The sequence below is a fragment of the Podarcis vaucheri genome (assembly GCF_965113315.1).
Source record: "Podarcis vaucheri genome assembly, chromosome: 14".
NCBI classification, from domain to species: domain Eukaryota; kingdom Metazoa; phylum Chordata; class Lepidosauria; order Squamata; family Lacertidae; genus Podarcis; species Podarcis vaucheri.
Genome location: NC_138752.1, coordinates 50,955,476 through 50,981,914, shown reverse-complemented (window position 1 = coordinate 50,981,914; position 26,439 = coordinate 50,955,476). Strand labels below are relative to the sequence as shown.

The 26,439-nt window shown below is 49.0% G+C and overlaps 1 long non-coding RNA gene across 1 annotated transcript; it reads right to left on the bottom strand.

The window, feature by feature from the left end:
• Positions 1-26,415, bottom strand: LOC309519195. The gene is made up of 3 exons (XR_014213743.1): positions 26,217-26,415; positions 13,789-13,956; positions 1-575 (listed from the first exon to the last, which is right to left on the bottom strand). It is a non-coding gene; the product is annotated as an uncharacterized lncRNA (long non-coding RNA).
• Between the last annotated feature and the right edge of the window lie 24 nt (positions 26,416-26,439).

Genomic DNA, 26,439 nt, shown 5'->3' with positions numbered 1-26,439 from the left:
CTGGTCGCTGCCTGAGGCCCCGTCTACACTGTACATTTAAAGCCGTTTCATGCCACTTCCAAGAGCCATGACATTCCCGCAAAGATCCTTGGGAGCTGTAGTTTTAAAGGGAACTGTCAGAACCCTTATAGAACTACAAGTCCCAGAGAGGTTTAACAGTCAGCATCTCTTCCTGGGGAACTATGGGAATTGCAGTTCTGCAAGGGGAACAGGGGCCTCCTACCAAACTCTCAGCACCCTTAACAAACTACAGTTCCCAAGATTCTTTGGGGGAAGCAATGATCGTTTAAAGTGGTATGAATCCTCTTTAAATGTATGGTGAAGATGGGGCCTGGCCCACTCCAAGCAGGCTCTGGCAGGCATTGGTATCTCAGCCCATGACCTAGAAGATGGAGGAATGTGACTTTGACAACCTGGGAAGTGTGTGATGAACCAGTTGTCAATGGCATGACAGATGTTTAATCTTTCTTTGCTTGTTTGTTGCGTGTTCACATCTGAGATTTCCAGAGGCGCCAGTCACATTTTGGATGGCCTTTCTTCTGCTGTACAAACACATCCCAGGCTCAGCTTCCAATCTGCAAAAAACAAGGAATTAAATCTCCAAGGCCTGTGGAAGATGCTCCATTGGGGCAAATAGGGCACCACCTCACTAACCTCAGAGATGAGTCCAGCTGGTGAAGGGGCAGTGGTGTCTCTCCCTCCTGCGGTGACAAGCTCCCCTCCGTCTACATGGCAGGCATCTGATTTCTTACTGGGTCTCCCAGAACCAGAAGAGGCATGAAGAATCATAGAATCATAGAGTTGGAAGAGACCACAAGGGCCATCAAGTCCAACCCCCTGCCAAGCAGGAAACACCATCAGAGCACTCCTGACATATGGTTGTCAAGCCTTTGCTTAAAGACCTCCAAAGAAGGAGACTCCACCACACTCCTTGGCAGCAAATTCCACTGTCGAACAGCTCTTACTGTCAGGAAGTTCTTCCTAATGTTTAGGTGGAATCTTCTTTCTTGTTCTTGTTTGCTTGCCCAGTCCAAAAGACAAGTCCTGCTTTGCCGCACTGAAGTTGTGCCTGCCCCATTCCCACATGGCGGGACTCGAGAAGGGATGTTGCTTGTTGGATCAGCCTCTTCACTGTTGTACTCTTGATCCTCGTTTTGCTTATGTCCCGTATCTATTTGAGCACCAAAACTTTCAGCAGAAAACATAACCCGAGTCGGAGTTCTTCATCCTGCAGATGCCCAGCTCTTACAACTCCTGGCAATGTGGAGGTGCTGGGGGGTCTTACTTGCTTTGCTCCTCATCTCAGGAGACTTCAGTTTCGAGTTCTGGGCAGGGTGAAAACCATGATAAGAGGGCTGGGCTAGGAGGTCCTCCCTTTGCCCAACTGTGGCTGCTTTGTTTAGCCTCTCACTGCAGCTGCAGCTATAGCTATAGCATCCATTTCTCATCCAGGCTGGAGATGAGCCGCTTCCCTTTCCCCCCAGAGGACACCTGCCAGAACGACCCCCTCCTGGGACCTTGATCCACCTGACAAAGGCACCACCTGCAGGAGACTCCCTGGGGTACGCTCTGCAAAGGAGGCTGGAATCCCCAAAGGCATTTAAGGACACCCATTCACTTCATTTAAGGACACGCATTCCCCGCCAGAGGGTTCTTCTTCATGCTGCCCCCGTGAGGATTCAAAGGTGCTCTTTACCCCTGAGCTGTCTGCCAGGAGAGAGCCTACACATGGTTCCTCAAAGAGCAGTGGGACTCCCTTGACACTGCTGGAAAGGAAAGGAAAGGGAAAGGAAAGGTGTTTCTGGGAGCAGGGAAAAGCTGGCTCATCGAGGGCATAAGGTCACTGTGGAGGTAACGCTCTGCTGTGCTGAGGCACATCTAGCACCCGGCATGCAACTGTCAGGAAAAAGCAGCAATGCGAAAGCCAGCTGCAGGTGTCTGGAATGCAAAACAGGATGTTGATGTCTGGGACTGTACTATTGGAAAAAAGGGGCAGTCTATTCACTGCACTGAGCACCGGATGTTAGCTCAGAGTGTCATCTGACCTGACCTGGAAGTACAGGGGTGGAGTTTCTTACTCTACTGCTGGAGACTGGAGAGTGCAGACACGTTTCTCTGTACTGCTGGAATGACAGGAATAAAGACATGTAAATAGATTTCTGTCTATCTCTTTACCCCTCCCTGAGGGAAGCAGGGAGGAGGGAGGAGAGTGTGTGTCCCTCTCACGCTGAGTGGGATCGCAGATAGTGACTTCGCCTGTATCCTGCCGGGAGACGCAGACGGGGAGGTCAACAAGGATCTCAAGCCAAATGCCTGGAGAAAAGGCCAGTGACCTCTGACTGCGGCTCCAGAATCCGACAGCAACAATGTGCCAAGGAGCCTTGCGCCCATGCTCCTTGAACTTTTGCCTCTTGGCTAGAAAACAGGGGTTTCCCCCTAACCGTTTCTCCTCTCACAGATTTGGTTACTAGCCATAACGCTTGGCTGGAGCATGAAGAAGAAGAGGAGTTTGGATTTGATAACCCGCTTTATCACTACCCGAAGGAGTCTCAAAGCAGCTAACATTCTCCTTTCTCTTCCTCCCCCACAACAAACACTCTGTGAGGTGAGTGGGGCTGAGAGACTTCAGAGAAGTGTGACTGGCCCAAGGTCACCCAGCAGCTGCATGTGGAGGAGCGGGGAAGCGAACCCAGTTCCACAGATTGCAAGACTACCGCTCTTAACCACTACACCACGCTGGCTCTCCGGGGACGCAGATGTAATCAAGTGTCGGGGAAGATTTTAGGAAAATACCTGCTAACAGGTGTATTCGCTAATGCTGGAAATGTGCTTAGATGGAAATACGTCATGCTCAGAGTGGTTTCACTACTGTTTCCAATTGTTGACTTCTGTTAATAAAAGGAGCCTCTGCAGAACTGGGCGGCAGCTTGCTTGGAGCTGGCTTGCCAGCTTGCTCCTGCGCAGCTCACTGCATCCAACCTTCCATCGTCCTCCGTTATTCCTACAGTTACAACATAAGAGGAGCCTGCTGGATCAGGCCCATGGCCCGCCTAGTCCAGCATCCTATCCTCACCCTGGCCAACCAGATGCCTCAATGGGAAACTCGCAAGCAGCACCTGAGCACAGGAGCAACTCTCTCCTCCTGTGGCTTCCAGCAACTGGGATTTAGAAGTATTTACAGCTTCCGACTCTGGCGGCAGAGCATAGCTGTCATGGCTAGTTGTTGTTGTTGTTTAGTCGTTTAGTCGTGTCCGACTCTTCGTGACCCCATGGACCAGAGAACGCCAGGCACTCCTGTCTTCCACTGCCTCCCGCAGTTTGGTCAGACTCATGTTTGTAGCTTCGAGAACACTGTCCAACCATCTCGTCCTCTGTCGTCCCCTTCTCCTTGTGCCCTCCATCTTTCCCAACATCAGGGTCTTTTCCAGGGAGTCTTTTCTGCTCATGAGGTGGCCAAAGTCTTGGAGCCTCAGCTTCAGGATCTGTCCTTCCAGTGAGCGTTCAAGGCTGATTTCCTTCAGAATGGAGAGGTTTGATCTTCTTGCAGCCCATGGGACTCTCAAGAGTCTCCTCCAGCACCATAATTCAAAAGCAGCAATTCTTCGGCGATCAGCCTTCTTTATGGTCCAGCTCTCACTTCCATACATCACTACTGGGAAAACCATAGCTTTAACTATACGGACCTTTGTTGGTAAGGTGATGTCTCTGCTTTTTAAGATGCTGTCTAGGTTTGCCATCGCCTTTCTCCCAAGAAGCAGGCGTCTTTTAATTTCGTGACTGCTGTCACCATCTGCAGTGATCATGGAGCCCAAGAAAGTAAAATCTCTCACTGCCTCCATTTCTTCCCCTTCTATTTGCCAGGAGGTGATGGGACCAGTGGCCATGATCTTCGTTTTTTTGATGTTGAGCTTCAGACCATATTTTGCGCTCTCCTCTTTCACCCTCATTAAAAGGTTCTTTAATTCCTCCTCACTTTCTGCCATCAAGGTTGTGTCATCTGCTGTCAGGGGATGATTAGCTGCTTGTGCTTAAAATTGTGCCCCTTCAGAGTTTGTGCGACCCCACAAACCTCTGTGTGTGACAGAGCTCCTCAGACATGTCTGCTCTAGTCACTAGTAGAGTCTGACAGTGGCTGTCTGCGGAAGCGCTTCCAGCAAAGAAGTTCCTTAACGGAAACGCGTCTCCTGGACTCACGACGTGGCAGCTTCCGGCGAAGCATGGGTCTCCCTGCAGTCGCTTCTGACACCTCCCCGCTATTTTCGCTCGAAGTGTCTCTCACCCCTTTCTCTCCCCTGCTGCTTCCTGCCTGGGCTGCTGCGTCTCTCTCAGCATTACTGAGCTCCTCCTCCAGAGACCCCGCGCTCCCCCTGCTGGTCCCTGCTTGGGCTGTTGACTCTCTCCCAGTCTCTGGGAGCCTTACCACTTCCCTTTCCTCCGATGTCAGTTCCCTGACATCCACCTCCCCTCCAGGGCCCCCCTCTCCCCCGCCCCTACTCTCTCCTCTGGGCGGTGATGAGCTGAAACCCCTAAAAGAATCCTCTTCATCTTCAGACGTCTCGAACAATTCCCTCCATCGGTCTTCGTTCCGACTCGCTGAATCCTCCTCCACCTCGGAATCAGCGAACCCCTCCAACTCTTCTTCTTCGTCGGTGGTGGCGAAGTATTCCCTCCGGAACCTCGCCACTGGCTGGGGTTTTCTAGGGAATCTCTGATGAAAAGTTTCAATCAAAACCTCGTCATCTACATCCTCTGCCCTGACCCAGGTGTTTTCCGACTCCGGCTCCCCTTCCCACATTACCAAATACTCTACTTGCTCTCCCCTCCACCTGGAATCGAGAATCTCCGCTACATGGTAGCTGTGTTCTTTTTCCTCCATAGCTGGTCCCCTATTGACCCTCCCCTCTCTGTCCCCTATATACGGTGACAGCAATGATCTGTGGAACACTGGGTGCAACTTCATGTGGTTCGGTAACCGGAGTCTGAAAGCCACTGGGTTGACCTGTTGCGTGACTTCAAATGGGCCCAGTCTTTTGGGTCTTAACTTCTTACAACCTCCTTTAAATGGTAACCCTTGGGTGGACAGCCACACCTGGTCCCCCACCCTAATGCTTTCCCCTTCCCTTCTGGTTTTGTCTGCCTGCCTCTTATATTCCTCCTTCGCCCTGTTTAAATTAAGTTGGAGCTGGCGATGGATCGCTTCCATTTCTTCAACGAACTGTTCTGCGGCAGGAACGCTCCAGTTCTCCCCCTCCCCCCCTGGGAAGGCTCGGGGATGACACCCGTGATTGGCCAAAAAAGGGCTCATCCCCGTGGACACGTTCTCTGCATTGTTATAGGCAAATTCTGCCAACGCCAGCTTCTCCACCCAATCATTCTCTCTGTCATTCACATAACACCTCAAATATTGCTGGAGGACACCATTAGCTCTTTCCGCCTGCCCATTGGTTTCTGGATGACGGGCAGTGGAAAAATTCACCTCTACATGCAATAAGCTCATGAGCTTCCTCCAGAACCTGGAAGTAAATTGTTTCCCTCGGTCCGAAACCACCCTCAAGGGGGCACCATGCAACCTAAACACATTTTCCACAAACAATTTAGCGGTTTCTTCTGCTGTGACCGCATGTGAGCAGGCTATAAAGTGGGCCATCTTGGTTAACAGGTCTACCACAACCATGATGGCTGTCTTCCCTTTGGACCTGGGCAGATCAGTCATGAAATCTATTGCCACTGCCTCCCATGGTCTTTCCGGCGTGGGTAGTGGTTCTAATAAACCTGCCGGTGCCCGCCTCTCCCCCTTGGCTCGTTGACATCGGTCACACCCTCTCACATATTCACGCACATCTTCCCTGACCTTGGGCCACCAGAATTCCCTGGTAACCAGCCACATGGTTTTGTGTTGCCCAAAATGCCCTGCTGTGGGGCTATCGTGCAGTTGCTTGAGTACCTTTTCCCTCAATTCCCCTTCAGGTATGTATAACGCTCCCTTGTAGTACAACGCCCCGTTTCTCTCCTCAAAACCCCCGGGTTTGTCTCCCTCCCTCCTGAGACCCCTGAGTTTGTCCTGGGCGTATTCATCCTGCACCGTTCCCTCTACCAGTTCCCTTTGCCCCACCAATACCGCCCCACACACCCAGCGGTCCTCGGGAATGACATGGGTCTCTTCGGGTGCACCCTCTCCCTCCAAATATTCAGGTTTGCGTGAGAGAGCGTCCGCCCTAACGTTCTCCGGGCCTGGTACGTAACAAATCTCAAAGTTAAATTTGGAGAACTCCTGGGCCCATCTCAACTGCCGTTGGTTGAGCACTCGCGCAGTTCTCCAATACTCTAGATTCTTATGGTCCGTGCACACTTGCACCTTCTGTTGTGCACCAATTAGTAGGTGCCTCCATCTCCGGAAGGCCTCATAAATCGCAAGAAGTTCCCGGTCGTACACCGTGTAGTTTCTCTCAGATTTGTTCAGCTTTCGCGAAAAGAAGGCACACGGTCGCCACTCTGACCCCTCCTTCCCCGGCTGCAGAAGAAGCACCGCCCCTATGGCTCTGTCAGAAGCGTCTGTTTCGACCCTCAGCTTTTTTTGTAAATCCACATGTAGAAGTTGTTCGTCAGAGGCGAAGGCCCTTTTCAGTTCCTCAAACGCTCGCTCCGCCTCCCCCGTCCAAACAAACTTCTTTTTGCTGCTGAGACAGTCCGTGATGGGCGCCGTCAGGTGGGCGAAGTTTCGGATGAACCTACGATAAAAGTTTCCAAACCCTAGGAACCTCTGCACATCCTTCTTGGTCTTGGGTGTTTTCCATTCCAGCACCGCTTGAACCTTGCCGGGGTCCATGGCCAACCCCTTGTCTGACAAGCGGTACCCCAGGAATTCCACCTCCTTGGTATGAAACTGACACTTCTCCAGTTTCACCCACAGTCTGTTGGCTTGCAGCCTGCTCAACACTTCTCTGACGTCTCTCACATGTTGCTCCTCATTCTCCGAATACACCAACACGTCATCTAAGAAGGCCACGCAATTCTTGTAGAGCAAAGGCCCAAGTACATGGTTCATAAAGGCTTGAAAACACGCGGAGCCTGTTTGTAATCCAAAAGGCATAACGAGGTATTCAAATGCCCCCAAAGGGGTGAACATGGTGGTCTTCCATTCATCCCCTTTCCTTATACGTATCAGGTTGTACGCCCCCCTTAGGTCCAGCTTTGTAAAAATCTTTCCTTTTCGCACCCTGGTCAAAATATCATCAATCCTGGGCATAGGAAAAGCCGCCGGCTCTGTCACTGCATTTAGGGCCCGAAAGTCACATACCAGCCTCGGCTTGTCCGTGTTTTTTTTATCCACAAAAAACACTGGGCTACCCCCCGCTGCCTTGGACTCTCTGATGAAGCCTCTCTTCAGGTTCTTGTCAATGAACGCTCGCAACTCCTGCATCTCCCTGTCTGACATGGCATACACCTTGCCTACAGGGAGCTGTGCTCCAGGGAGTAAATTGATCTGACAATCAAAGGGCCTATGCGGGGGTAGTTGGTCAGCTTCCTTCTCGCTGAACACGTCGCTGAGATCAGCATACTGTGGTGGCACCTTCCCCTTCTCCATTACTTCCGTCCCTGCTAAGGTGGCTTGGGCCCCTGCTGACCCCTTTTCCCCCCTGCAGTGTTCTAAGCAATGTGCGGAACCGAAGGAAACCACTCTTTGATGCCAGCCCACCAGCGGATCATGTAGGGCTAGCCAGCTCATTCCCAAAATAATGGGAGCGCCTCCCAAGGTGGCCACATTAAACGCTATCAGTTCTGTGTGCCTTGCCACCCTCATTATCATTGGGACGGTCTGCAAGCTGACGCCTCCTCCCAACAGTTCCCTGCCATCGATCGTGGTCACCTGCAGGGGGTTGCTTAAAGGGATAGTCTGTATCTGGTGCTCAGCAGCAAACTCCTTGCTCATGAAATTGCAGGAGCTGCCTGAGTCCAACAGCGCCTTTATTTTTAGGGGGTGTCCATTTTGCAGCTCTAGCGACACTTCAATCACTAGAGCAGGTCGAGGAGCTTCTGGCACTGGCACTTGGGGAAGGGGCACTTTCACTGCTCTTTGGCCTGGCTGCAGTGCCCTGCTGGCAACCAGGCGTTGGCTTTTACCTGCTCCGTTTCTCCCTGCTCTTCCCCCTCAACAGCTCCCACCATCCCTTGCCATTCCTTCCTCTGGGGGCAGACTCTGGCAAAGTGGCCTGGCTGTTGGCAGAGATAGCATTTCCGGGCTCCCTTTCCCTCCTTCTTCGCCCCCTCACTGGGCTTTGAAACTGCGCGCGCGCGGGCTGTTCCGATTTCCATCGGCTCTGCCGGCGGGAAAGCTGGCTCAGGAATGTCTGGAATGCGTAACTCCTTCCAACGTTCCCCTCTCCCTTCCCGCCTCTCCAAGGCTCTTGCCTCCTGGCGCGCTCCAATGGTCAGCGCAGATTTGGTCAGCTGATCCATAGACACCGCCCTGGGGCTCCTGGCCAGCTCGTCTTTCACCGCTGAAGAAAGACCTTCTTCAAATAGCATCTGAATGGGTGCTGCCGATAAATCCCACCCCAATCTGTGAATCAGCATGGTAAATTCAGTCCAGTACTCACGGACAGATCTGCTTCCCTGCTTGCAAGCCATTAGCTGTCTGCGCACCACCCCTTCCTCAATATCGCTGGAAAACATGATATCCATTGCACGAAAGAATTTCATAGTGTCCTTTAGGATATCGTTGTGCGTTGCCATCAGGGGTCGAACCCAGTCTCGCGCCCCCTTCTCAAGATGCCCAATTACGAAAGCAACTCGCGATTCCTCATCAGGGAACTCATCAAACTGCACATTAAGGGCATATTGCATCTCTGTCCTAAAGGCATGGTAATCCTTGGGGTCCCCCCCAAACTTCTGCACCAATCCTGGTACCTTCCTGGGGAACTGAGTGGTTCTCCCCTTTCTGTCTGCATCCTGAGCCCTTCTCTCCTCGAGCCTCGCCGTCTGCAGCGCAAGTTGGACCTCCAGAGCTTGATACCTTTCTTCCAAGCTTGGACCAGCTCCAACCCCTGCGTCTCCGGTTCCGACTGGGTTGCTCATGATGCTTTCTCCTGCACAGGCAGCGTACAAAGACTGTCAGACTGCTGTCAGGGGATGATTAGCTGCTTGTGCTTAAAATTGTGCCCCTTCAGAGTTTGTGCGACCCCACAAACCTCTGTGTGTGACAGAGCTCCTCAGACATGTCTGCTCTAGTCACTAGTAGAGTCTGACAGTGGCTGCCTGCGGAAGCGCTTCCAGCAAAGAAGTTCCTTAACGGAAACGCGTCTCCTGGACTCACGACGTGGCAGCTTCCGGCGAAGCATGGGTCTCCCTGCAGTCGCTTCTGACACCTCCCCGCTATTTTCGCTCGAAGTGTCTCTCACCCCTTTCTCTCCCCTGCTGCTTCCTGCCTGGGCTGCTGCATCTCTCTCAGCATTACTGAGCTCCTCCTCCAGAGACCCCGCGCTCCCCCTGCTGGTCCCTGCTTGGGCTGTTGACTCTCTCCCAGTCTCTGGGAGCCTTACCACTTCCCTTTCCTCCGATGTCAGTTCCCTGACATCTGCATATCTGAGGTTGTTGATATTTCTTCCAGCAATCTTAATTCTGGCTTGGGATTCATCCAGCCCAGCCTTTCGCATGATGAATTCTGCATATAAGTTAAATAAGCAGGGGGACAATATACAGCCTTGTCATACTCCTTTCCCAATTTTGAACCAGTCAGTTGTTCCATATCCAGTTTTAACTGTAGCTTCTTGTCCCACATAGAGATTTCTCAGGAGACAGATGAGGTGATCAGGCACTCCCATTTCTTTAAGAACTTGCCATCATTTGCTGTGGTCGACACAGTCAAAGGCTTTTGCATAGTCAATGAAGCAGAAGTAGATGTCTTTCTGGAACTCTCTAGCTTTCTCCATAATCCAGCGCATGTTTGCAATTTGGTCTCTGGTTCCTCTGCCTCTTCTAAATCCAGCTTGCACTTCTGGGAGTTCTCAGTCCACATACTGCTTGAGCCTGCCTTGTAGAATTTTAAGCATAATCTTGCTAGTGTGTGAAATGAGTGCAATTGTGCGGTAGTTGGAGCATTCTTTGGCACTTCCCTTCTTTGGGATTGGGATGTAGACTGATCTTCTCCAATCCTCTGGCCACTGCTGAGTTTTCCAAATTTGCTGGCATATTGAGTGTAGCACCTTAACAGCATCATCTTTTAAAATTTTAAATAGTTCAGCTGGAATATCATCACTTCCACTGGCCTTGTTATTAGCAGTGCTTTCTAAGGCCCATTTGACTTCACTCTCCAGGATGTCTGGCTCAAGGTCAGCAACCACACTATACCTGGGGTATACGAGACATCCATTTCTTTCTGGTATAGTTCCTCTGTGTATTCTTGCCACTTCTTCTTGATGTCTTCTGCTTCTGTTAGGTCCTTTCCACTTTTGTCTTTTATTATGGAAATCTTTGTACGAAATGTTCCTTTCATATCTCCAATTTTCTTGAACAGATCTCTGGTTTTTCCCATTCTATTGTTTTCCTCTATTTCTCTGCATTGCTCGCTTAAGAAGGCCTTCTTGTCTCTCCTTGCTATTTTTTGGAAATCTGCATTCAATTTCCTGTATCTTTCACTATCTCCCTCGCATTTTGCTTGCCTTCTCTCCCCCGCTATTTGTAAGGCCTTGTTGGACAGCCACTTTGCTTTCTTGCATTTCCTTTTCATTGGGATGGTTTTAGTTGCTGCCTCTTGTATAATGTTACGAGCCTCCATCCATAGTTCTTCAGGCACTCTGTCTACCAAATCTAAATCCTTAAACCTGTTCCTCACTTCCACTGTGTATTCATAAGGGATTTGACTTAGATTGCATCTTAACGGCCCAGTGGTTTTTCCTACTTTCTTCAGTTTAAGCTTGAATTTTGCTATAAGAAGCTGATGATCTGAGCCACAGTCAGCTCCAGGTCTTGTTTTTGCTGACTGTATAGAGCTTCTCCATCTTTGGCTGCAGAGAATATAATCAATCTGATTTCGATGCTGCCCATCTGGTGATGTCCATGTGTAGAGTCGTCTCTTGTGTTGTTGGAAAAGAGTGTTTGTGATGACCAGCTTGTTCTCTTGGCAGAACTCTATTAGCCTTTGCCCTGCTTCGTTTTGATCTCCAAGGCCAAACTTGCCAGTTGTTCCTTTTATATCTTGACTCCCTACTTTAGCATTCCAATCCCCTATAATGAGAAGAACATCCTTCTTTGGTGTCATTTCTATAAGGTGTTGTAAGTCTTCATAGAATTGGTCAATTTCAGTTTCTTCAGCACCAGTGGTTGGTGCATAAACTTGGATTACTGTGATGTTAAAAGGTCTGCCTTGGATTCGTATCGAGATCATTCTATCATTTTTGAGATTGCATCCCAGTACAGCTTTTGCCACTCTTTTGTTGACTATGAGGGCCACTCCATTTCTTTTACGGGATTCTTGCCCACACTAGTAGATGTGATAGTCATCCGAACTGAATTCGCCCATTCCCGTCCATTTTAGTTCACTGATGCCCAGGATGTCAATATTTATTCTTGCCATCTCATTTTATACCACATCCAACTTACCAAGGTTCATGGTTCTTACATTCCAGGTTCCTGTGGAATATTTTTCTTTACAGCATTGGACTTTCCTTTTGCTTCCAGGCATATCCGCAACTGAGCGTCCTTTCGGCTTTGGCCCAGCCGCTTCATCAGCTCTGAATCTACTTGTACTTGTCCTCCACTCTTCCTCAGTAGCATGTTGGACGCCTTCCGACCTGAGGGGCTCATCTTCCAGCGTCATAACTTTTATATGCCTGTTGTCTTTGTCCATGGAGTTTTCTTGGCGGGGATACTGGAGTGGCTTGCCGGTTCCTGTTCCAGGTGGATCACGTTTGGTCAAAACTCTCCACTATGACCTGTCCATCTTGGGTGGCCCTGCACGGCATAGCTCATATCTTCTCTGAGTTATTCAAGCCCCTTCGCCACGGCAAGGCAGTGATCCATGAAGGGGCTAGTCATGGCTAGTAGTAGCCCTCAATAGCCTTCTCCTCCATGAATTTGGAGCCAGCCAAGTTGATGGCCATGCCTGCTCCCAGAGGGAGGGCGTGCCATAGTTTAACTACGCGCCTGTCATGGCTTCCAAATGTGGGAATGTTCAGGGATGCAGGAGAGGATATATTGTTTGATTATAGCCTTTCCAACTTGTGTTAACAAGTTCACAATTTAGCAGACTAACATTCCCCTTTTAAAACTTGCAGCGGATGCGTTTGCACAGGCTCGCTAAAGCCTCTATAATAACTGTTCTGGTATTTCCCCCTTATTCCCTCATAAAAGATAAGACACAACACAGTCTTCTATAAAAGTATAAAAAGAGTTTACCCACACTCTGTTCACAATCGGATCCCAGAAGGCAGACTTAGCTTAGAAAAGTAACATACACCTGGAAACTATCTCATAAGGAGACAGTCCCTTTGTCCTCTCTTCAGCTAAGCAGATGTTGCTTCTTTGATGCATGTAGTCAAAGAGAGAGAGAGATGGCTGCCCTGCCCTGTGCTTTTGTCGTTACCTGCACAGGTGAGGCCACACCCACCTCTAGTCACATGCAGAGGAAGTCTGTCCCAGCCCGGAAGGAAAGAGGAAGTTTACCTGCTGGCTGGACAAACATTCCTCCCCATGTGTAAACATGTTCACTCTAGGAATGTTGTACTTGACTGCTCTTGTGTTTCACATCCCACACAACTCTCTTCTCCTGTGGCATCCAGCACACAAATAGAAGTATTTACAGCTTCCAACTCTGGAAGCATAGCATAGCTGTCTTGGTTAGTAGTAGCCCTTGATAGCCTTCTCCTCCATGAATTTGGAGCCAGCCAAGTTGATGGCCATTCCTGCCCCCAGAGGGAGGGCTTGCCATAGTTTAACTACACGCCTTTTTAATAAAGCCTTTATTTTATTTGTCCCGAACCTTCCAACATTCAGCTTTGTGAGTTGTCCATGAGTTGTCGTGTTCAATGCAGTCACAGTGTGCAGAAAGTGGATGCAGAAATATGTATCTTATGTCTTTTTTCCTTTTTAGAAAAGCTTTTATTTATACTTTTCAGGTTTAGACATTTCGTTACTTTTACAATCAATTTAACATTTCAAAGTTTGACTTCCTTCCCCCTCTTTATGTGGTTCCTTAAATTTATTTTTTAATATCTTCTGCAGATCCAAAGTCATTTAGTTGGCTCATTTAATTATCTGCTTTAAATATATACTCTTATGAAACTGCAGGTTAATACAATAATCCTGCCATTGAAAAGCTTCTGGGGTTTTTCTCCACAAAAATTATTTTGAACATCCTTTTCAATTCATTATATATCATTTCCCAGTAAGCTTTAACCTTACTACAAGACCACCACTTATGATAAAAAGAACCTTCTTTCATATGTATCTTATGCAAAAAAAAAAAAAAATGCATCAAAAAGCATTGAGGCTGTTATTTGAGGCTCAGGTGGTCTCAGTAAGAGTCTGACTTCCAGTTTAACTTTCCAAGCACTGATTCAATTCCAACACTTACTTCCAAGAATTTTGGGTGCCTGGCACCCATGAACTCTGGCACCCACAAACAAGAGAGGACAGAGTGGAACGCTGGAGGGCTGCACTGCTGGGACCTTCCCAGGACCTTATTCATTGTAACTCCCTCCCTCCTTCTTGCAAGGCCCGGACACAGCCCTTCTCAACCTGCTGGACCTTTCCCATGAATGGTCAACAGGCAGCCCCTCCAACTTTCCCCACCTGCTTTCCTTGGGACTCCTCCTTGGGACTTATGAGAATCCCACAGGCAGCTCCAGGTAGGGGACATTACAATAATCCGGACGTGGGGTTTTACCAGGGCATGAACCGTAGCAGCAAAGACGAAGGAGCGGAGAGGCTTCACAGGAAAGGAGGCTGCTTTTCAAAGCCCTGTTTGGTTGGGAGAGAAGAAGAGAGAGAGAGAGGGAAGCATATTTCACGGCGTGCAACCGTGACAGTGTTTTCTGAAGGAGGCCAAACATAAGGGACCATTTCTCACGCCTTGAAAGTTAATGACTGATCCTCGGCGCAGGTTTACAATTTAATTGAAAAATGGCAGGCGGGAACAGGTACGATGATTAATGCCGCCATAAATCATCGGGGCGCCAGCACAGCAGCACCACCCAGGGTCTGCGATGATCTGCAGCCAAGACTAGCCAGTAAACCCAGATGCAGGTGGATTTATAAGGGAGAAAACGAAGGGAGGGAAGATTGCTACAAACACAAGACGCCTTTGCCCTTCCACGGCAAACTCTGCCTGGAACGACTTCTTCATTCTTCTGATTCCTTATTTACACCTTCTCTTGATGGTGGGCGGCTGTTTTTTAATCCCTGCATTTTTGTTTCGTTTGAGAAACCCACACGCAGGATTCCAGCACAAAAGCAGGTCTCCCTCCTGTGGTTTCCAGCTGCTGGCATTCGGAAGCATTGCTGCCTCTGACCATGGCAGCAGAGCTGAGCCATCGTGGCTGGTAGCCATCGATAGCTTTCTCCTCCACGGAAAGCACTCAGGTTGGTGGTCATTAATGGCTGCCTGCAGGAGTGAGTTCCATGCGTAAATAAGTCCTGTATCTGTCCTGAATCTACCAGTGTTCAGCTTCATTGGATTTGAGGCTTCTTCCTGTGGGAATGTTCAGGGATACAGGAAAGGATATATTGTTTGATTATAACCTTTCCAACCTGTGTTAACAAGCTCACAATTTAGCAGAGTAACATCCCCCTTTTTAAACTTACAGCGGAGGCGTTTGCTCAGGTTCGCTAAAGCCTCTATAATAACTGTTTTGTTATTTTCCTCTTGTTCCCTCATAAAAGATCAGACACAACACAGTCTTCTATAAAAGTATAAAAAGAGTTTACTCACATTCTGTTCACAATCGGAAGGCAGACTTAGCTTAGAAAAGTAACATATACCTGGAAACTATCTCACAAGGAGACAGTCCCTCTGTCCTCTCTTGGCTGGAGGCCAAGAGAGCATCTTTGGCTAAGCAGATGTTGCTTCTTCGATGCATGTAGTCAAAAAGAGAGAGATGGCTGCCCTGCCCTGTGCTTTTGTTGTTACCTGCACAGGTGAGGCCACACCCACCTCTAGTCACATGCAGAGGAAGTCTGTCCCAGCCCAAAAGGAAACAGGAAGTTTACCTGCTGGCTGGACAAACATCCCTCCCCATGTGTAAACACGTTCACTTTAGGAATGTTGTACTTGACTGCTCTTGTGTTTCACATCACACACTTCCTAACCTTGAGGTTTCTTCCGTCTATCAAGCAACATATAAACTTTATGAAACAAACAAATGCTAGGGCTGCCATACATCTGGAATTCCATCCACCTGAAATAGCATCAGGGTGGGATTTCTGAATTTTCAAAAAAAAACCCAGGCATATGGCAACACCATGTCGGAAATGTTGAGCTAAAAAATAGCTCAAAAACTTCAATTTTGGGGGAGGTTTTTTTTTAAAAAAAAAAAGCTCAACAATACATCGAAAAGCATTGTACTTTACGGGAAAATGAAAAATGCATAAAGGTAAAGGGACCCCTGACCATTAGGTCCAGTCGTGACCGACTCTGGGGTTGCGGTGCTCATCTCACTTTACTGGCCAAGGGAGCCGGCGTACAGCTTCCGGGTCATGTGGCCAGCAGGACTGAGCCGCTTCTGGCGAACCAGAGCAGCGCACGGAAATGCCGTTTACCTTCCTGCCAGAGCGGTACCTATTTATCTACTTGCACTTTGACGTGCTTTCGAACTGCTAGGTTGGCAGGAGCAGGGACCAAGCAACGGGAGCTCACCCCGTCACGGGGATTCAAACCGCCAACCTTCTGATCGGCAAGTCCTAGGCTCTGTGGTTTAACCCACAGCGCCACCCATGCAGGACAAAACTGTGGGAACTTGCAGGAAGGTCCAGGTTCAATTGCCAATAGGGCTGAGTGAGAAGCTCTTGCTCAAAACCCTGGAGAGCTGCTGCCAGTCAGTGCAGACACTACTAAGCTATATGAACCAATGGTTTGACTCAGCCTGCAACGGGAGGGAACAGGCCTGCAATTAACCCGACACGACACATTGAGCAAAAGATTCCTGCATTGCAATCTGTCCTAGAACCCTGCGATTCTAGGATTCCAGGACAGATTTAACTGCACAGCCCATCTCCAGAACAAGTCATTTAACAGAAATCTTCCGGTTTTTGCTTGGTGGGAATGACCCACCCCACTCCACAAGAACTGAGCAGGGGGGAAACAGGGCATTATACAAAACCGAGCACCAGAGGTGGAAAGGTGATGCATCAGGCAGGAGGAGAAACAGAATGAAATCCACGTTTGGTAACGAAGCCAACTCTAACAGGGACCTCTCCTCTCCGCAGTGATACTTTGCAAATCCGAGCATGAATGAATAACCCAAGCCCAATCAAATTAACCTCTGGCTGAGCGACGCAAGTCGAAAAATTACCCTCAATTCCAAATGAGATTAGAAAGGGGAGTTTATTCCGCCAGCCTCCCATGAATCTGACTCCAGAAGGACAGGTGTCTTTTGCGTGACGTACACAAAGGATTTCCCTAGGGGGGGCAGCTCCATCCCATATCTCACCAGATGGGGCTGAGGATGTCCACGTCTGGTTCCCCACCCCTGGTGTAGACCATACTGAGCTAGATGGACCCAGTAGTCTGACAGCTTCCTGTGTAACTGAGCTCTTTCTTCGGAACAATGAGGACTGGCGCCTTTATTTAAAGAGGCCAATGGCAGGGAATCTACTTTTCTTGCAGAAGGTCCAGGGTCCAATCTCCGTGTTATAAGAAAATCTGCTCCCTTTCTCTTATGGCAGGCATGGCCAAACTTGGCTCGCCAGACATTTTGGGACTACAACTCCCATCATTCCTAGCAACAGGACCAGTGGTCAGGGATGATGGGAATTGTAGTCCCAAAACAACTGGAGGGCCAAGTTTGGCCATGCCTGCCTTATGGGGCATTCCAGAGCCCGTATAGAGTCCTTAAGTGGGTTCCCTGTCGGTAGGAGGAAGTAACAGATGCCAACCAGAGTATATTGAGAAGCAAAGCGGTTAGTAAGCCTGATCTTTATTAAAAGAACTGTTGCAACAGGGTCTCCACTCACCACACGCAGGAGGGAGGAGAACCCAGAACAATAGTGCGCAAGCCCTTCCATAGACTTTTGAAATTGCCCACCCTGTAGTCAGAGACCACCACCCCCAAAACATCATTCATACATACATCACAGAAGGAGGCAGTCTACAGCGGAAATCCTGTCTGCCTGCCAGGATACCTGACAATGGTCACTGATTGCATTACCTGGGCAGCCTGGCCATTTTTTTGTGATGGTTAATACTTTTAGTTCCTGAGTCCAGGTCACAGGCTCAGCCTATTCATACACAAATACACCCTTGAGGCAGGATTTGTAAGCAAAAAGACAGTGGGAAGGCTTTCCCCGTTTGTCTCCCTTACTGCAAAGGAATATTTGGGGTCATTGGGAGAGTCAGAATGGCTTCAGGATTGCTCTCCCATACTATTTCAGACAGGTGGTTTATATACCGTATTTTTCGCTCTATAACACGCACCAGACGATAACACGCACGTAGTTTTTAGAGGAGGAAAACAAGAAAAAATATATTCTAAACGAAATAGTGGATATATGATTTTTGTGGTTCATGCTGTGGCCACAGACATGTGATCTGACAGTGAGTTTGGAGTAGCCCAATGCAAAAATCCTGAGGACCCATGTGGATCCATGCTTTGTAACCACGGAGGAAGGAAGGAAGGGGAACCATGGATCCTCTGCTCACGACTGCAGCAGATCCCCCCCCCGCCACCCGCCACCCGCAGGCACTCGCTCCATAACACGCACAGACATTTCCCCTTACTTTCTAGGAGGAAAAAAGTGAGTGTTATGGTGCAAAAAATACGGTACTTAGGCATGTGTTTATCTTGTACATTGATGAACATTTAATTTATATTTGGGACCTTAGAATTCTTATAGCAGTAATCTCGGATGTATCATTCCACCAGGGCATTGTGGGCCCTGTAAATGTTGTCCACTGACCCCATGCCAGTTCTGCCACCAAATAAAACCATCAGCAGGTGTCAACCAACATGCTCTCCCCATCCTATTCCAGACGCATGGTTCATATATTTAGATATATGTGCATTTGTGAATATTTATTCTATACTTGTGACTCTTATAACATCAGGTACTGCTTGGGTAAAGATTCTTGCCTGAAATCTTGGAGAGCCTCTACTAGTCACAGCAGACAATATTTGGCTCTGTCCATGGCAGCTCCCTATGCCCCAATCTTCCTAAGCTACCTGGAAAAGAGGAGATATCCTGACTTTGTTTCTCTCTGCCTCTTTCTCCCCCTGAGCCTTCTAGGCAGTCTGTAGCTGGCAGGTGCTGGGGCTCACACTTGAAATATACTCGGAGTCACGTAGTGATTTCATGCTCTTTGTTGCAGTTCGTAAAACAGTGACTGAATTTCCCCCCAAACCTCAGGCTTTTATATACATTTTTTACACAATGAGTCCCATCTGATTGGCTGATTCTTCTTCCCTCCTGGAGCGTGATTGGGCTGCTCCTGCAGGCCAATCAGTTGTTGCACTCTAGGATCCTATCGGCCTAATAAGCTGATTAACTTCCTCCTGGGTTCCAATTGGGCTTGTGTGGTGTAGTGGTTAAGAGCAGTAGTCTCGTAATCTGGGGAACCGGGTTCGCTTCCCCGCTCCTCCACATGCAGCTGCTGGGTGACCTTGGGCCAGTCACACTTCTGTGAAGTCTCTCAGCCCCACTCACCTCACAGAGTGTTTGTTGTGGGGGAGGAAGGGAAAGGAGAATGTTAGCCGCTTTGAGACTCCTGAAGGGGAGTGAAAGGCGGGATATCAAATCCAAACTCTTCTTCTTCTTCTGCTCCTGCAAACCAATCAAGTTGCTGCATTCTAGGATCCTACCTGCCAGTTGTTTTAGGATCCAATCTTAGTACAGTGGTACCTCTAGTTGCGGACACAATCCATTCCAGGGTGCCATTTGCACCCAAAAAAGTCCGCAACTAGAGCACCTCTTCTGCGCATGTGTGCAGAGCGACTGAGCACTTCTGTGCATGCATGAAGCGCTCGGAACGCTTCTGTGCATGCGTGTGGGGCGAAACCTGGAAGTACAGTGGTACCTCAGGTTACATACACTTCAGGTTACAGACTCCACTAATCCAGAAATAGTATCTTGGGTTAAGAATTTTGCTTCAGGATGAGAAAAAGAAATTGTGCTCCGGCGGCGCGGCGGCAGCAGGAGGCCCCATTAGCTAAAGTGGTACCTCAGCTTAAGAACAGTTTCAGGTTAAGAACGGACCTTCAGAATGAATTAAGTACTTAACCCGAGGTACCACTGTATACACTTCTGGGTTTGCCATGTTCACAAGCTGAAAAGACGCAACATGAACCTAACGCAACACGAGGTATGACTGCACATAACAACACCATAGCCTTGGGAGCATTTTGTCAGAGGACCTGCAGCCCAGTCACAAACGCATGATTGCTAGACTGTCACAAACAGGGGCAATGGAACCATGGAGTTTCAGAACTCACATATGAGCTCATACCCCCAAAGTTGGTGGCGGGGGAAAAGACAGCTCTCACACTTGTTTTTGGAGAAGAAGGATCAACTGACTTGTTGTGGCTGCAGCGAACTGTTTATCTGCACATCTGCACAAGTTGCAAGAGCAAGCACACAGCTAAGGGTGTGCGAACAACCGAAAAGTCCAAACGGTGGTTGTTTCCAAGTCCTTTTATCAACAGATTCTGCCAGGCAAAGCCGGTTCCATCCCACGGCCTTGGGAAAGAAGATGGGAATGACTCACATTCCAGATGCTTGGAACAATCAAGTCCCCATTATTGCTCATTGTCGTCCCCCGTCAATGACTACACCAGACCAGAGCCTAACGGGAAGAGGACTTTGCATAACAAGAACAGCGTGAGTCACAGCCACATCAGCTTTCTTCTGGATTTCCTGAATGCAAAATGGAATTTCAGTTTATTTAATATTTTGCATTTTTCAGGGCACAGCTCTCGACGCACGTGATTCTCTCACTGCCGGCTTTCAAGGGATCGGCCTGGCTTACAAATCCCTGCAAACTCTGGGCCAATGGGATCAGGGCCCCGAGAGCTGCCACACACCCTCAAAGTGCCCCTATTTTTCAGCGACAGTCCAGGATTTACAGAAGCTGTCCTGGTTTCTGATTTGATCCCAGAATGCTTTTCCTTAAAAAGGTAAAGGACCCCTGACAGTTTAAGTCCAGTTGCAAACGACTCTGGGGTTGTAGCACTCATCTCGCTTTACAGGCCGAGGGAGCTGGCGTTTGTCCACAGACAGTTTTTCTGGGTCATGCGGCCAGCATGACTAAGCTGCTTCTGGTGAACCAGAGCAGCGCATGGAAACGCTGTTTACCTTCCCGCCAGAGCGGTACCTATTTATCTACTTGCACTTTGATGTGCTTTCGAACTGCTAGGTTGGCAGGAGCAGGGACCAAGCAACAGGAACTCACCCCATCGTGGGGATTTGAACTGCCGACCTTCCGATCGGCAAGCCCTAGGCTCTGTGGTTTAACCCACAGCACCACCCGCGTCCCTCTCCTTCCCCCCTACAAAGCTACAAATTCCCGGTGCAGTTTAGCCATCAACCCCTGTTCCCAGGAAGCTGCCAAATTTATTTAGAGAGTTTTCTCCTCGTTGCTGCTGTTATTAAGCCACCCGGAGTCAGAACCTTCTGTGAATTGACCACAAATTGCCCACCGGTCTATCAAATGCCATTAACCACCTTCTGCCTGCCCCTTTTCTCAAGATCCTGGATAGGTCCTGAAAAATGACAGCCTCACACTAACAGCCAACCATTGCCAAAGGTCACTGATGGCCCGGTCCTCCCTCTGTCCACTCAGAAGGACATCCAAGGCTCAGTGGTTTACACCACAGCGCCACCCACATCACTGCTTTTCTTTAGGACACCCCTATTTCCATTGGAGAAATGCTGGAGGGTATGGAGTTGTGCGACCCTCAAGCCAAGGAGAGAAGTGTCTATGCAAGCTTTAGAAGACATCTGAAAGGTTCTGTTTTTAGTGTTCTGTTGGGAGCCGCCCTGTAAAGGGAAGGGGTTTTTTATGTTTAATGTTTTATTATGTTTTCATATATGTTGGAAGCCACCCAGAGTGGCTGAGGCAACCCAGTCTGATGGGTGGGGTAAAAGTAATAAAATTACTATTATTGTGGAATAGGATATCCCTAATTTCGTCAGAGAAATGTTGGAGGGCGAGGGAAGTAACTTCCCAAGTGCCACGAATAAATTCTCCACCCCCATTGTCCTGCCCGGACACTGAGGTCCAGCTCTGAGGGCCTTCTGGCGGTTCCTTCACTGCGAGGAGTGAGGTTACAGGGAACCAGGCAGAGGGCCTTCTCAGTGGTGGCGCCCACCCTGTGGAACGCCCTCCCATCAGATGTCAGGGAAATAAACAACTATCTGACTTTTAGAAGACATCTGAAGGCAGCCCTGTTTAGGGAAGTTTTTACTGTTTGGAGTTTTGTTCTGTTTTTAGTGTTCTGTTGGGAGCCGCCCAGAGTTGCTGGGGAAACCCAGCCAGATGGGCAGGGAATAAATTTGTTTTTGTTGTTGTTGTGCATGGCAGCCCAGATCACCTTGTGGGATGTAAACACAGGAGCAGTCAATGACAACATTCCTAGAGTGTACATGTTACAACATGGGGAGGGATGTCTGTCCAGCAAACAGGTAAACTTCCTGGGGACGGACTTCCTCCGCATGTGACCAGAGGTGGGTGTGGCCTCACCTGTGCAGGTAATGACAAAAGCACAGGGCAGGGAGCCATCTCTCTCTCTGTGTCATCACCTTTCGAAGAAGCAGGATGCCCTCTTGGCTCTCAGCCAAGAGAGGAGAGGCCTATCTTCCTATAAGATAGATTCTAAGTGTATTTTACCTTTTCAAGCCTGTCTGCCGTCTGGGATCATATTGTGAACAGATCGTGAATCTTTTATACTTTTATAAAGACTGTGTTGTGTCTTGTATTTTAAGAGGGAACAAAGGGGAAATTACCAGAGTAATTATTATAGAGGTTCTAGCGAACCTGTGCACACGTTACCGTTGCGAACTTAAAGGGGAATGTCTATAAACTCTGCTGATATTTTGGGAACTTGTTAGCACAAGTTGGATAAGGATATAATTAGTCAATATATCCTCTCCTGCACCCCAGAACATTCCCACACACCTGAAGCCGGATCCTCTTTAATTCCCCAACTTATCCTGCCCCAATTCACTTCAGTTTCCTTTCAATTATTCTGATTCATTACTCTTTTATTTATTTGTCGCATTCATTGAGCCAAGGAGCTCAGGGAGGAAACATGCTTCTCCCCCGCTTCCATTAATCCTGAGAACAACCCTGCGAGGTGGGTTAGGAGACTGTAGCTGTCCCAAGGTCACCCAGTGTCAGGGACTGGGCAGAGGAGGAATGGTGGAGACTGCCTGACCCTGACCCTGACCCTGACCCTGATCCTTCCAGGGCGGAGGAAGAGGAAAACAGTATAGATTCACAACAGGGGTTTGAGGTAGGTCGCAGCTCAGAGGCAGATGAGGGTGAAAGCTGGGAAATCACGGGAGAGCCAGAGCAACACCGGGCTGACACATTGTCATGAGAAAGCATCCCACAGCTTCCATCTCCCAGAACCCGGTGAGCCTTGAAAGTAGGAGAGCAAAGAGCTCAAAGACAGAGAAGAAGAAGAGTTTGGATTTGATATCCCGCTTTATCACTACCCGAAGGAGTCTCAAAGCGGCTAACATTCTCCTTTCCCTTCCTCCCCCACAACAAACACTCTGTGAGGTGAGTGGGGCTGAGAGACTTCAGAGAAGTGTGACTGGCCCAAGGTCACCCAGCAGCTGCATGTGGAGGAGCGGGGAAGCGAACCCGGTTCACTAGATTACAAGTCCACCGCTCACAGAGGGCACATCACAGCACCCATAGAGGAGGTGATGATGATGACGAATGAGGAAGTGGGAGAGACGGAGGGTGGAGATTCACTCAGGACAACACCATTATCCAAGAGCCTGGGTTCCATAACCTCTCTCTGTAAAGAATGAAATAAAAAAGGACTGTAAGAAACTTTTCCTTGTTTTTATACTTTCCTGGGCAACCGGCCGGGAGATGCTGATAGCATCCTGGCACACAGGGAGGATTCTGGCCAGGTGGGGACTTGAACCCTGGTCCCCCAGGTCCTAGTCCACCACTCCAACCACTCTATCGCCCTTCCTCTCACCCGCCCCAAATCATACTTAAATGAGGTCCACTTAAATTACTTTATTTCCCCCCCCCATTCATATTCTTCCCAGTAACCCAGATTATCTCCCCGTTAAATCTCTCTGAGCCTTCTGCATGCATAGCAGACATGCTTTTCCCCTGGCCTGAGCTAAGCAGGTACGTTTCTTTCCACAGGGGGCAAAGATGTGGCAATGCACTGCAGTCTCCCTTACACCCCTCCGGCAATGCTGTCCACCTCTTCCCTCTACACATAGCCTTGGGCAAAAGCAGCTCAGCCACGACTCTCTTGTGCAGCAGAAAAAGTGCTGCTGGATGCACACACACACACACAAAAATTATAAAATAAAAGCAGCCAGAGAAGATGCCTGGCAATTTCAATCTGCCATGGCCATGAGATAACTATTGGTTTAAGAGCATTCCATGCAGGGCAATTCTAGGCACATCCCAAGCAGGGTAAAGTGCAGGCTTTCTCAAACTAAGGGTCTCCAGCTGCTTTTGGACTACAACTCCCATCACCCCTAGCTAGCCAGGACCACTGGTCAAGGATGATGGGAATTGCAGTCCAAAAACATTTGGAGATCCAAGTTTGGGAAACCCTGTTCTAGTGGGACTTGTTGCCAAGTAAGTGAGTATATAGGAATTGGCTTAGCACCTTTCTTTTATGGTGTTATTTAACAACAACAACAACAACAACTTATTTATACCCCGCCCATCTGGCTGGGTTTCTCAGCCACTCTGGGCGGCTTCCAACAAAATATTAAAAATACATTAAAACACCAGTCATTAAAAACTTCCTTAAACAGGGCTGCCTTCAGATGTCTTCTAAAGGTCAGATAGTTGTTTATTTCCTTGGCATTAGATGGGAGGGTGTTCTACAGGGCAGGCACCACTACCGAGAAGACCCTCTGCCTGGTTCCCTGTAACTTCACTTCTTGCAGGGAGGCAACCACCAGAAGGCCCTCGGAGCTGGACCTCAGTGTCCAGGCTGAACGATGGGGGTGGAGACGCTCCTTCAGGTCTACTGGGCTGAGGCTGTTTAGGGCTTTCAAGGTCAGCACCAACACTTTGAATTGTGCTTGGAAACGTGCTGGGAGCCAATGTAGGTCTTTCAAGACCGGTGTTATGTGGTCTCAGCGGCCGCCCCCAGTCACCAGTCTAGCTGCCGCATTCTGGATGAGTTGTAGTTTCCGGGTCACCTTCAAAGGTAGCCCCACGTAGAGCACATTGCAGTAGTCCAAGCGGGAGATAACCAGAGCACGCCCCACTCCGCAGGCAGGGAGGGTCTGATGGAGGGGAGAAGGGAGCTTTAATGAGCTGCCCAGCTACTCTCTCCGTCTGTTCAGTTCCATTGGATGGACCCAGGTTCAAAGAACATAACCTCAGAAGAGTTCTGCAGGGTCAGGCCAGTGACCCATCTGGTCCCACATCCTGTTCTTACAGTGGCCAACCAGAAGCCCCTATCAGAAACCCAGAAGCCGAAGCCGAGCAAGGTCCCTCCTGTGATTTCCAGCAGCTGGTCTTCAGAGACAATTCTGCAGAGATTGCCAGTCTAGCAATCCTGGCTAGGAGCCCTTGATAGCCCTCTCCTGTATGAACTTGTCTAAACTTTAAAAGTCATTCAAGTTGGTGGTTCTCGCTGCCTCCTCTGGGCACTAGTATTAAAATGTAATAAACAAAAATCTGCCCTTATTCCCTTATGGGGGACACAAGAGCCCCTTATAGAGTCCTTTGCAGGTTCTCCATCGGTCGGAGAAAATAACTGAGGCCAACCAGAGAATATTGAGAAGCAAAGCAGCCAGTAAGCCTGATCTTTATTGAACTGTTGCAACAGGGTGATCCCCTCTCACGCAGGAGAAGGAGGAGGACCTAGAACCAAGGTGTGCCTGCCCTTTTATAGACATTTTAAATTCCCTGCCATGGAGCTCAAGACCACCCCTCCATACATCATACATACATCACAGAAGGGGTGTAGCCCAAGACCACCCCCCACAAACATCATACCTACATCACAGAAAAGGCGGTCTACAACAGAAATTTGAGTGTTGTTGTTTTTCCTATCTGGCAGGTTTTCTGACAATGCCTTATCTGATTGCCTTTCCTGGTAGTCTGGCCATTCCTTTGAGATGGTGATCACCCACTTCCTGAGACAAAGGGAAGGTTCCCTCACCCCCTCCCTCCTTGCAGAGAAAACATTTGTTCAGTTTGGGAGTCAAAATGGTTTCAGGGAGTCAAAGTGGTTTCAGGAATGTCTTCCTGTGCTGCTCCAGACATTGGTACATTTATGAACATTTATTATATATATAAGACCTTAATTTTTTTTTATTTCAAAAGATAAGGAAGAAATACCTCTGCCTTCTCAATATCTCCTTCCCATCATCATTTGGGCCAGAGTGAGATCCAGTTGCAAAACTATGCAGTTTGCAACGGTGGAGGGAATCTGGGAATCGCAAAGAGGAGCTGTTGCCCTCAGGTCCTGCTTCCAAGCTTCCCAGAGGCCGCTCTGAACGCAGGATGCTAAACTTGAGGGGTCTGATCCTGCAGCCAGGCCCTTCTTATGATTTTAGGAGCAGGCCCAGGAGACTCTTGCAAGCAGGCTGGGCCTTGGGTGCTTTGGCAAGGGTACCACCCTGCCCTCAGTTGGCACCAGCCCTGCTAAGGCAGTAACACCTTTCGGCACTGGGAATCCTTCATTCCCAAGACCTCTGCTGCTGCTGCTGCTGCTGAGCCCCCGAGGAGCCAGGCCCACTATAAATCCAAATAAGAAATAACTAGATTTCTGCTGCCGACAGAACCAGCATTGAAAACGATAAAGCACGGCGCTTGGAAGCAATAACCTGTAAACTAATAAACTGACCAGACACTTTGATAGCGCAATCCTCCCACAAGCGGCGAGCCTTAATGGCCGCTCCAAAGCTCAAAGCTGATGCTTTGCTACAGGAGGAGAAAATATCTCCACTCCGCAAGGGGTCCCGGGGGCGTGCTCGGCTCAGCTCCACGCCGAAAACGCGGCCTGTATCGATCCCCACCAACGACCTCCGCCTTTCTCCAGAGCTCGTCCGGCTCCCGAAAAGCCACAC